This window comes from Eupeodes corollae, chromosome 2 (genome assembly GCF_945859685.1).
Source record: "Eupeodes corollae chromosome 2, idEupCoro1.1, whole genome shotgun sequence".
NCBI classification, from domain to species: Eukaryota; Metazoa; Arthropoda; class Insecta; order Diptera; family Syrphidae; genus Eupeodes; species Eupeodes corollae.
In genome coordinates this window covers 140,202,206-140,213,315 of record NC_079148.1, presented here as the reverse complement: position 1 = coordinate 140,213,315, position 11,110 = coordinate 140,202,206, and the positions used below count along the sequence as shown (strand labels likewise).

The 11,110-nt window shown below is 30.8% G+C and overlaps 1 protein-coding gene across 1 annotated transcript in view; it reads left to right on the top strand.

The window, feature by feature from the left end:
- The first annotated feature begins 209 nt into the window (after window positions 1–209).
- Window positions 210–11,110, top strand: part of LOC129944381 (GTP-binding protein Rhes) — a 251,412-nt gene continuing 240,511 nt past the window's right edge. Inside the window, exon 1 of the mRNA XM_056053764.1 lies at window positions 210–907. The gene's annotated coding sequence lies outside the window, so the exon portion shown is untranslated. The remainder of the gene's footprint in view (window positions 908–11,110) is intronic.

The following is an 11,110-nucleotide window of genomic DNA, read 5'->3' as shown; positions in this document are numbered from 1 at the left end:
TATTATAGCAACATTTCTGCGCGTGCTTCAAAATAGGTCAAATCACTAAAACCTTACTTAACGAAAAGAGAAAAAGAGAGAGAGCGTGTGAGGATTGTGAGAGAGATAATTTTAGAGAGAAAACCATTGTTAACTGCCAATATAGTCCTTAGACCTAACACTTTGATTGCAGGACAGGACACTTTTATTACTGTGATAGCGTGCGTTGCGATAAGAACGGTTCTTGGATTCGAAATAAAAACCAAACAAATATAAAAACTGAAGGATAACTTTTCCACGCTTTTTCTAATAAAATATTCAATTTCAAGAAAAGGCTAAATAAAATTTGTGTATATCCTGTGAGTGTGTTGTCCTTTGAATATAATAAAACGAAAAAAAATGTTACGATAATAAAAGAGCAAAAAGATAAAATAAACCCAAAAGGAGTATTTTCATTCAAATTGTTGAATGTTTGCTGGAATAAAGTGATTTTTGTTTGTATCCTTGTTCCTTTTTGTTCCTTTACGGTTTTCTGTAGTATGAAGAATTTGTGAGAGTGTATTTAGTGCGAGTATTCGAGTTTGTGTATGTGTGCGTATGATTAAAAGAAAATTATTATATTACATTTTTTTTGCTGTTATAAAGTGAAAAAGTGTGTTTAAGCACTCAACGCACAGCACAAAAGGAAAGTCACAAACAAAAAAGAAGCGGGAAACAAAGGAATGTCACCGCATTTTTTCAAGGAATTTCATCATTTGGGAATTTGTCAAATGTGAATTTAATTTAATTTTGTTTTTTTGAGAAATATTTTTGAGATTATATATTCAACCACCAAAAAATACCCAAAAAACCAACAGAAAAAAGGAAGGAACTTTTGAATAGAAAAATATAATTTTTGGAACAAAAAAAAGGACATTACCAAAATAAGGTATGTTATATTGTGTACATAGAAGTTGGAAAGGTATTCCTCTCTATCTAATCAATCAGAGAAACCCTCTTTTTAGACAATGTATATTTTGCTATAAAGGGTACGGCATACTCTATTATTGTTATTATTATCAAAACGGAAATTATTCTCATTTCCATGACACAGAAAAGTTATTGCCCCTAATTGGGGGTGGTCAAAAACCAATAAATATAAAAGGCTATCGTGTGGAATGACATATTGCTTATTTGTTATAGCAAACTAAAAGGAGGGCGGAAATAAAGCTTATTTGGGTAAAGATAGTTAAACACAGAGTCTTAGCATATTTTAAGAGCAGCGACACACATTTATTTGCATATTATATTTTTGGAATCCAAAGGCAATTGTTTGGATAAATATTGACTTATAAATTATGAAAGGATATTCTTATTTATTTAGAGATTTATTATAAGGTTAACGTAACCTCTGATATCTTTGAAAATTGAGATAGTGTATTAAGAAGTTTTGTTTTAAAGGGGATTAATTTATCAAAAAATTAAGAGTTTTACTCGAAACTTCTATACAAACGGCTTGACCTAGTTAATTTGGACAGAGGAAGTATATTTTCCCTGGAATCCCTTTAAATGAAGATATATACATATTTCGTCACCTTTCATGTGGTGTGATTAATGAACTCATTAAACATGCAAAGCATAAACAGAAGGAAATTAGTTACAGAATATTAAAAAAAAAAAATACGTATACGCCCAGTGTCCCATTGTTATGCTCTAGATTAGATGATTTCATAAAGTTTATATTAGGACTTCTGAACCATTTTTAAGGTACTAACAAATTTTAATTAGAAAAACTAATAAGATCGTAGAAAAGTAATGGCCATTAAATTAGCTGAAGGAAACTTTAAATTGACAAAAAGGACTTAAAGCTTTCGAAAACTATGTAAGCTAAAAATTACGAAAACTGTGTACATGTTTTTCATATAACACGTGATTTTTTAAAACATTCAAAACGACTCTCAAAAAATATTAGCAAAGAAAAGAACGTTAATAGCTTAAACAATTTATAAACTTTTTATGAAAACATATTTAAAAACCAGTGTACTTAAAAATGTCGTACAAAATTTAAGGCTGAGTTTATATTTTTACATTAAAAGGCTTGTTAAGTAAAAATACGGAGGAAAGTAGGAAAAGATTTCAAATTTGATACCAGTCCAAATCGGTCTTAAGGTTTTTGAAAATCAAAATGAGAGTTAAAAATCGAGGTGGATAACACATTTCATATTCTTGATGTGCTGTTGAAAAAGGAATCTTTTTGATCATAGCACGTCTTAAATTGAGCCCAAAGCTCAAACGCTGAAAACCATTTTCTGAAAAGCGAGAATTAAGGCTGAATTGTTTGAGAAAAAAAATTACCTTGGGAAATTTAAAAAAAGATACAATTTAACCATTTGTTTTGTTAACACTAATGATAAAATTTTTTGTTTGAAAGTTACAAATTGTAAGCTGACATATCCAACGAAATTTATGACTTAATTTAAAGTTTTTATTTTATTAATATATTATTTAGACTTAAATTTCAAATTAATTTTAGAAATTGTAGAATTGTATTTTTTAAGACAGATTGTAAACAAAACAGTTTTAAAAAACAATTAATCTTTTTAAGAATTGTCGTTTACAAGAACATTGAAATCAAGAAAATATTTTACAGCTGTTTTTTCAACATTTTATCTATTAAAATTGAGACAATATTTGAATAATAATTTTATATTGCATTTGGTCCGGTTTAAGAAGTTGAAATTCCTATAGGTGTTTCAAGGTCCCTGAAAATCAGTTTTATAATTTTAAGAGGGATATCTCAAAAATGTGCGGAGATATTGGCTTTATACAAAATATTCTTTGCATTTAAAATCGAAATTGGAAGATATGATTCTGAACAATAACTAGTACTGTTTTTTTTTTTTTATAAAACAAATAAATTGGGTGGCGAAAACAGTCCGTTGAAAACTAGGACCTGTGACTTACAACTCTCAACCATTCCTGTGTGCGAGTACTGTTGTTAGGCATGGAGGGGACCTACAGTTTAAAGAATGAAAGCAATTTTCATGAAAAGTTGACCTTTTGTCAATTCCTTGAAGGAGGCTGTATTCGTTTATTCGTGAATCGAACCTAAGACCTCTGGCATGACAGACCAACGCACTAACCATCATGCCTTGGATACTACTTTTTTTTGTTACAGCTGGACCTTAAATATCTGACGAACCAATGGTTCTAGCCTTCATATAAATTTTAGTTCACAAATTAAAGCGTTGTACAAGATTAAAAATTGACAATTTTTTATAAAAATTTAAAAAATATCACGTATTTTACGAACAAAAAACAAATACCTTCAAAATGTTTGTATTGTAAATTTTTGGGAAAAGCTCGAATGGCAGTTTTTTGTAAAAACAAAAAAACTACAAAATTTTGATTAAGAAATTTGTAAAAAATGGTTTTAAACTTAAAGTTTTTGAGATAGATGAAATTGCAGCTTTTCAAAACACCATTTTAAAGAACTGTGCATGATTCAAATTTTGTGTAATACTGTTTGGTCATAATACAATATGTCTCAAATTAGGTATCACAGAATTATGAATGCTGTATACGAAAAGAACATTTTGAGATAGATAAAATTAGAGTTTAAAAACACTTATTTTCAGAGTTCTGCATGATAAAAATTGTGTGTGATACTTTTTGCTATACGTCTCACATTCATTAATTCAAAACCATGTAAATTAAAAATGTTATATACAAAAATGATGTATGAGCTGTCGCTTGTATTTTTAAAAAGTACAGTTTTAATAGTTCTGTTTTTCAACACTCTTCTCTGTAGAGGAAGCCAGCGCTTGATTTAATATTTTTTCAATTGAATTTATTTATTTTTACACGAACAAATTAAAAAAAAACCCTATGGGAAAAAAGTAAAAATATTGATGAATTTATAAAAATTTTTAGAAACACCAAAACTTTTAAAATAATTCTGTAAATAGGTTTAAAACGAAAAATCAATTTTTGTTTACAGTGTTTTGAAATGCCATTCAGTATTTTGTTACTTCAAATTTATTGTTACTTAAATGATTTTATGTCTCTTATAGTTCAACAGAGAACAGCTAAAAATTTTAAAATGTTTGATGATTACAAAAAATACCATTTGTACATGTTTGAGGGCATTAAGAAGCTAGTAGTGCGGGTCACTTCCCTGATCTTATTTCAAGTTGTGTTAAACGAAATTAAGTATTACTATGCTATGGCAACTCTTACACTTTTTTAACTATCACTTGCATTTGCATTAAATAAATCAGGAACCCAAAGCAAGTTTGATGCTAGAAGCGATGAATTTGCTTAATAGGATATGGTGATGATGCCCCTTTGGAAAAGGGGTACAAGATCCATAATTAAAAGTCGAGATGTGGTTTTCATAAAAAATATTAAAAAAAATTAAAAGCAGCCAAATTTGTTGAGTTTGAGCGGGTAAAGGTTGAATCACGATCTAGTTTAAAGTATGAACAAGGATTTGAAAAGGCTGATAATGGAGAACTGAAGATGATAATGAAAAAACGACAGAGGTGCCAATCAAAAATGTTCATGACGAAAAAAACGAAAAATGATAACCTGGAGCAAAATTCAGACAGTGAAGATTTTGATTAATCTTTAAATAATCAAGAAGTAAACTGCATCAATGTTGAAGCTCATTAATTGCTCAAAGGTACACCGAAACAGAATTTGAAAAAAAGGAAAGAAACTAAAACCACTTCATCAAGCCCGAGACCAAAACGAAACGTTCCTACTTCCAACTATAAGGAGACATCAAGACATCATATCTGTCGGAACAATTCGAAGAGGATGATCCTAAATCCTTGAAGGATGTTAAAGCTTCTTCAACTGTTGGTGAATTGAACGAGGCCAGGAATACTGAAATTGATTTTTGAAATATGAACAAAACCTCGAAAATTGTAGATCGACCCAAAAACAAAAATGTGGTTGGATGTCGATGGGTATTTAAAACTAAGCGAAAACCAGACGGAACTATCGAAAAAAGAAAGGCTAGGCTAGAAGCTAAAGGTTATTCGCAATTTTACGGTGCAGATTATTTCGACATATTTGCTCCAGTCGCTGAGATTAGCTCTATCGGGATGCTTTACGCTATTGCTACGGAATATGATCTAGATCTTCACCACATCGACATTTCAACTGCAGTCTTGTATGGAGACTTGGACGAGGAAATCTTCATGGAACAGCGAACAAGCTTTGTGAACGACAAATCTAAAGTTTGTACAAAAAACTTGAGAGCACACTTCAAGAAATCGGTTATAAGAATTCAAGCTACGATGGATGTATTTATCGCAAAATCACAAAATGATATTAACACTTTTATTACTGCATATGTTGATGACTTAATTTTGGCAACGAACAGTCAAACTCATTTTGTAATCTTGATATTGCACCTTGAATAATATTTTGAAACTAGGGACATGGGTCAACCCACGTTAACAATAGGTTAACAAGGAACTTTATCAATCAGCCAGTCAAATTATACTCGTATTAAGAGCTTGCTTTCAAAATATAATCTTGCCAACTGTAAACTGAGAACGTTACCATTGCAGCCCAAAACAAAACCTCAAATTGAAGGAGAAACTAAACCTGGAAACCAAAAGTCATATCAAGAGCTCATAGGGAGCTTACTTCACTTGTCTGCATCCAGTAAGACAGATATTGCGTATTCTGTGAATACTCTATCACAATTCAACCAAGACCCAAGAGATCAACATTAGAATTCAGCTTTTTCAGTACTAATGTATTTAAAAGGTAAATACAAAACTATTTTGTTGCAGATCTGGAAAGCCGATCACAGCCTATTCTGACTCAAGCTATGCTTAGGATGTAAATGATAGAAAGTCGCAATCTGGTGTAGTGTTTGCACTTACTGGGAATCGCGTAAACAGCCCATCGTTATTCAACACAGAAGCGGAATAAGTCACCTTAACAACAGCTGCGAAACGAGCCAAGTACTTCAAACTTCTACCTTTCGAAGTGAACCTACATTGTGCAAAGGATCCAATTACATTATTTACCGATACTCAAAGTGCCTTAAAGGAAGACGCTCGCGCACAAAACTTCTTCACATAAGATACCATTACATTCGCGAAGCTATAGCTGATGATATGTTAGCTGATCCGTTCACTAAAAATTTGTCTTTTGCTAAACATTATGAACATTTTAAAAATCTTGGAATTATATTAACTTGAATCAATACAATTTGAATCTAGATTTAGAATTTATAGTATGCATAATGTTTCTATAAGTGTTAAGCATTGAGGAGGTATGTTAAACGAAATGAATTATTATTATGCTACGGCAACACTTACACTTATTTAACTATTCCATCCGCATTAAATTTACAATGTTCTTAAATTTTTGTTTTATACTTACCAATTTGATTCTTACCATAGTTTTACACTTTACTTTTATTACCTTTCTTGAATAAATTTCTTACTTGTTATTGACTATAAGTTACCTTGTTTTTTTATGAATCTCTATATCCGTTGCCATCGCTTTTATTAGAATTTAAATTCTACAAGTTGAAATCAAAGAAATGGTTTAAACATTACATGTTTATTTAATTTTTCATGTTCCTTAGGCAACATTATTTTTTTAACTTATAAAGAATGTATAAGCTTTGAAGCCTCAAAATTTACCACAATTTTAAAGCAACAAAATATTTGTACTGAGTTAAGTAATTTCAAATATCTCGAACATTTTATTTCTTATTTCACTTGAATACCTTTAACATTTTTTGTTTTTCTTATGAAAAATAAAAATTAATTATGAAAATAAATTGGACCTTTCGTAAGACAAAAATAAATCAGCCCTAATTTAGCAATATAACAAGAAGATTACCTCTTAATTCACCTCCAAATGATCTTAGCCTTTATTGTTGAACGCTCTCTTTTTATTGCAAATTTTATTTAGATTTATTTTCCCACGAGTAAATTTTCCCCAAACCAAATATCACTAATTCTTTTTTTTTGTTGTTCTCAAAAAAATTGTTAGGCACGTGCAATTCCTTTACCAAATTAAAATAACTTAAGAATTTGGGTTTTTATTGCCTTGTGACTCTTTTTTCAAAAGATACCCTTTCACATTTTGTGTGTTTGAAGGATAAATCAAGTTCAAATTTCACGCCCACAGAGAAGATATCATCAACCATGAATAAACAACCTTTATTTATTTTCTCTTTATTCTTCCTTATTCATATTTGACTCAAACATAGGACACAATTTTAATTGGAAGCAAGACTTCATATCCACAATAAACAAAGTTTTTGAAATGATTTTTTGAATTTCATTTGCATGAGAATTGCATACAAAGAAAAAAAAACACTCATACGCAATGGTGACCCGAGAAGAATTTTACTGTGAATCTTGTTGAGGCTATGCACTACATAGGTTTTGTTAAATTGTCAGGTCTCTTAAATTCTGCAGCGTTCCTTTTTGTTTCTACAAATTTAATTTTGAGGAAGTTTTGAAAGTTCTGACTTCACTTTGCTTTAGGTTTGTGAAGGTAAAATAAATTACACTCATTGCCTAAGTAACATTAATTGTGTAAAACATCTGTTATTGTATTTTTTTAGATATATAATCACTTATTTACCAGATTTGTCACACATAACTCCCATAAGAACAAAAAAAGTAAATATTTTTATGATAAACATAAAATCACAATTTTAATGTTTCCTAAAACATACATATTTCCTATATATCATATTATTTAACAAAGCAGAGAAAAACATAACCTCATCTCATCATCATCTCCCAACACCAACACCCATAAACCTCTTGGATATCCCCCAAAGGCATCTTAGAGTTAAATAAAAATGAGTCTCTTAAGTGGCATTAGATAGCAGCAGTACCAGACCAGTATATAGTAGCACCAGTGGTAACAGCAGTAGAACTGGCAGTAGAAGCAGCAGCTGTTGAACATAAAATTTATGGTTATAGCAATTTCTAACATTATTATCGCCAACATTATGTGTATTTTCAACATCTTATTCCATTCAGCCAGCATAGAAGGATACTATTTAACAAGGACATTCAATTTGTTTATCATTTTTTTCTTTGTTGTTGCTTTTGTAAAACCCAACAAAGAAAACAAATCACCCATCCACCCATTTGAATTTTATAAATTTGTATAAGCTACGAGTATATATGTATATGTATGACCTTAATCGATTTTGAATGTGTATCACGCTATCAAAATTATATTGTTCGTCCTTCAAAATTATTATACCATTTTGAGGCAAATATATGAACATATAAATAAATGGAAGAAGTATTATAAGAAAAACGTTCGTTCCAACAGTCTCAAATGATTACAATATTGACCAAGACCATAATAGCTATTATTGTCCTTTGAAATCATGTACTCAAATCAAATGGAAATCATATATTCATATGAATTTCAAGGAGAGAACAAAAAAATCCCTTACGTCCTGAAGGACAAACAAAAAATGAAAACCATAATAAAAAATGAAATGGAATCATTTGGTGGATATTATAATTGACAGGATAATAAGCGAGATGTTTGTGTTTTATTTTCGTTTTTTTGATATAACCAACACCAACATAGTGCAGAAGATAATGGACGGGGATCCTCAAAGGACATTTTTGTCTTCTTGCGTTTATTTATAGGAACGGTTATAGATACATTTATATAAAAGAGACTGTTTTAGTCAATTTCATAGGTGAAAACTGTTCAAAATCTTTTTCTTTTTTTTGGACGAGGTACTGTCAGGATAAATATATTTTATCTTCAACATTCGTTATAATAATATATTGAAATAAGAAACAAACAAAACAAAAAACTAAGAAAGAAAATCGATTGGAAAAATGAAACAAAGCTGAATCATATATTTAAGGACTCGCTGGATTAAAGAAACACAAAATGATTACAAATTGTTATTAATGATGAGCAAAATAAAACGATTGACACTTTTAAGAAATGATTGATTATTTAATTTTTTTTCCCTTAATATTGTTTTTTTTTGTTTCCTATTATAAACTTAAATATAAGAATACAAATTTTTGATTGACATTTTTGTCCAAAAGTTTGACATCTTTGGCTAAATTGAGACGTTGAACTTTTGGTTTAAAATTTTACTTTTAAGGTAAGACAAAGAAAGTTCAATGGCCCTTGAAAATATATTTTATACTTTAAATGGATTATTCGTGTTTTTTAATGTTTTAAATTTTTTTTATTAGTCTATTTTTTCAAAAGAAAATTGTTTCATTTTAATATTTTTTTTTTTATAATTAGCAAACACTAAACGTTTTTTTATACCTTTAATATGCCAAAGACACAGTGTGAGCATTAGGAAAAGAGGGAAGGGTTGGATAGGAGGTGTCGGTGTACATTGGTTTTAACTTTCGTGGCAAGGCGTTCCACATTCGCGTAGTACGGCTAAAAAAAGAATCTCTGTACTTCATAGTACGTCCGAAGTTGGGCTCAAGGGTAAACTGATGGGCATTCCTAGAAGCGCGGGTATTACGGTTAAATTGTTTAAGGGGAGGAATGCAACTGGCTATTTCACTAGAGAATAGTCCGTTATAATAACGGTAAAAAAGGGTGAGGCAAGAAACCTTGCGTCGATGTTCGAGTGATGTAAACGAGTTGATGATGTTAATGTCTCCAATCATTTTAAAAGCTCTTTTTTGAATACTGTCCAAGAGGCTTAAATAAGTTACTGGAGCACCAGCCCAGAGATGAGAGTTATATTCAAGTTTCGGACGTATATAGGTTTTGTAGATTGTAGCCAGATCAGACGGAGAAAAAAATGTCTTGCAACGTCAAAAAAAACCTAGACATCTTGCGGCATTTTTGGCAACATCGCGTATGTGATCGCTCCACAATAGGTGGTTGCTAATGCACATTCCGAGGATGTCAAGATTTTCTGTTTTGTTGATGCAAGTGCCACTCATAGATAGTGGCAAAGACGGTTTATCTTGCTTTAACGATGCAAGACAGCATTGCGTTTTCGAAGCATTAAATTCGACACGATTTTTTATTCCCCATGCTGTGCAGGTCGGAATTTAATGAGCCAATCATATTTTGCCGTTGCAGTTCCACATCCGAAGAGGGGGGTTGTGAGTCTGAAAACGAATATGAAAAGCTAAGCTATTGGATTAGAAGTAGCAGACAGGAGATCATTTGTAAAAATGAGGAAGAGGGTCGGAGACAAAACGGAGCCCTGGGGCACACCAGCGTTTATTTTATGAGTTTCAGACTTGAATCCGTCCAAAACAACTTGTATTGAACGGTTCGAAAGAAAATTTCTAATCCAACGAAGAAGAGATTCGTCGATACCGAAAGCACGCATTTTCGATAAGAAGTTCTGGAAAAGGTGTAACTCTTGAAAGTTTTTGTTGGTTTCAGATTCAGATTTTTCCTCAATTTTTTAGTTAACGAATTTTTTTTTTTTCTTAATAAGTACACATTAAATTAGATTTTTGTTACCTTAATTATTTCAGTACGCAGTGTGAGCATTAGGAATGGGAGAGAGGGTAAGAGCATTAAAGTATTAAAGTATTTCACATTCGCGAAGTTCGGCCAACGAACGAATCTTTGTACTTCACAGTGCATCCAAAGTTGGTATCTATGGTATACTGTTTTTACTATCCTGAAAGTTAGTTATAATAGGAAGTTATTGTAATGGGCCCGATTTCTCAAATTACAAATTTTTGACATTTATCGACGTTTCGAGGTCCCTAGAGTCGAAATAAAAGATTTTAAGAAAGATGTCTGTGCGTGCGTAGCGAACGCACTTCCGTAAATTCGGTACGTTTTTTTCGTTGTCCATTGCTCAAGAACCAGAATAGATATCGACTTCAAAAAAAGGTAAAAGAAAAAAAAAATGTTGTAACGTTGAAATGTTTACGAATACAAAATGATTTTATTTCCAAAACTATTTTATGCAACGAAAAATATCGTTTTTTGCATCTGGTAAAATTTTGAGAAAAATCGAAATGACAGTTTTTTTTATAAAAAAAAACCTAAAAAAAACATTCAAATTTGTTAATTTTTAATTCTCGACTCAAATATCTTTTCCAAACTTTGAGATATTGGCTTTAATCTACTTTTATCTATTAAAAAATATTTTTGTCTAATTAACAGTTTTTTT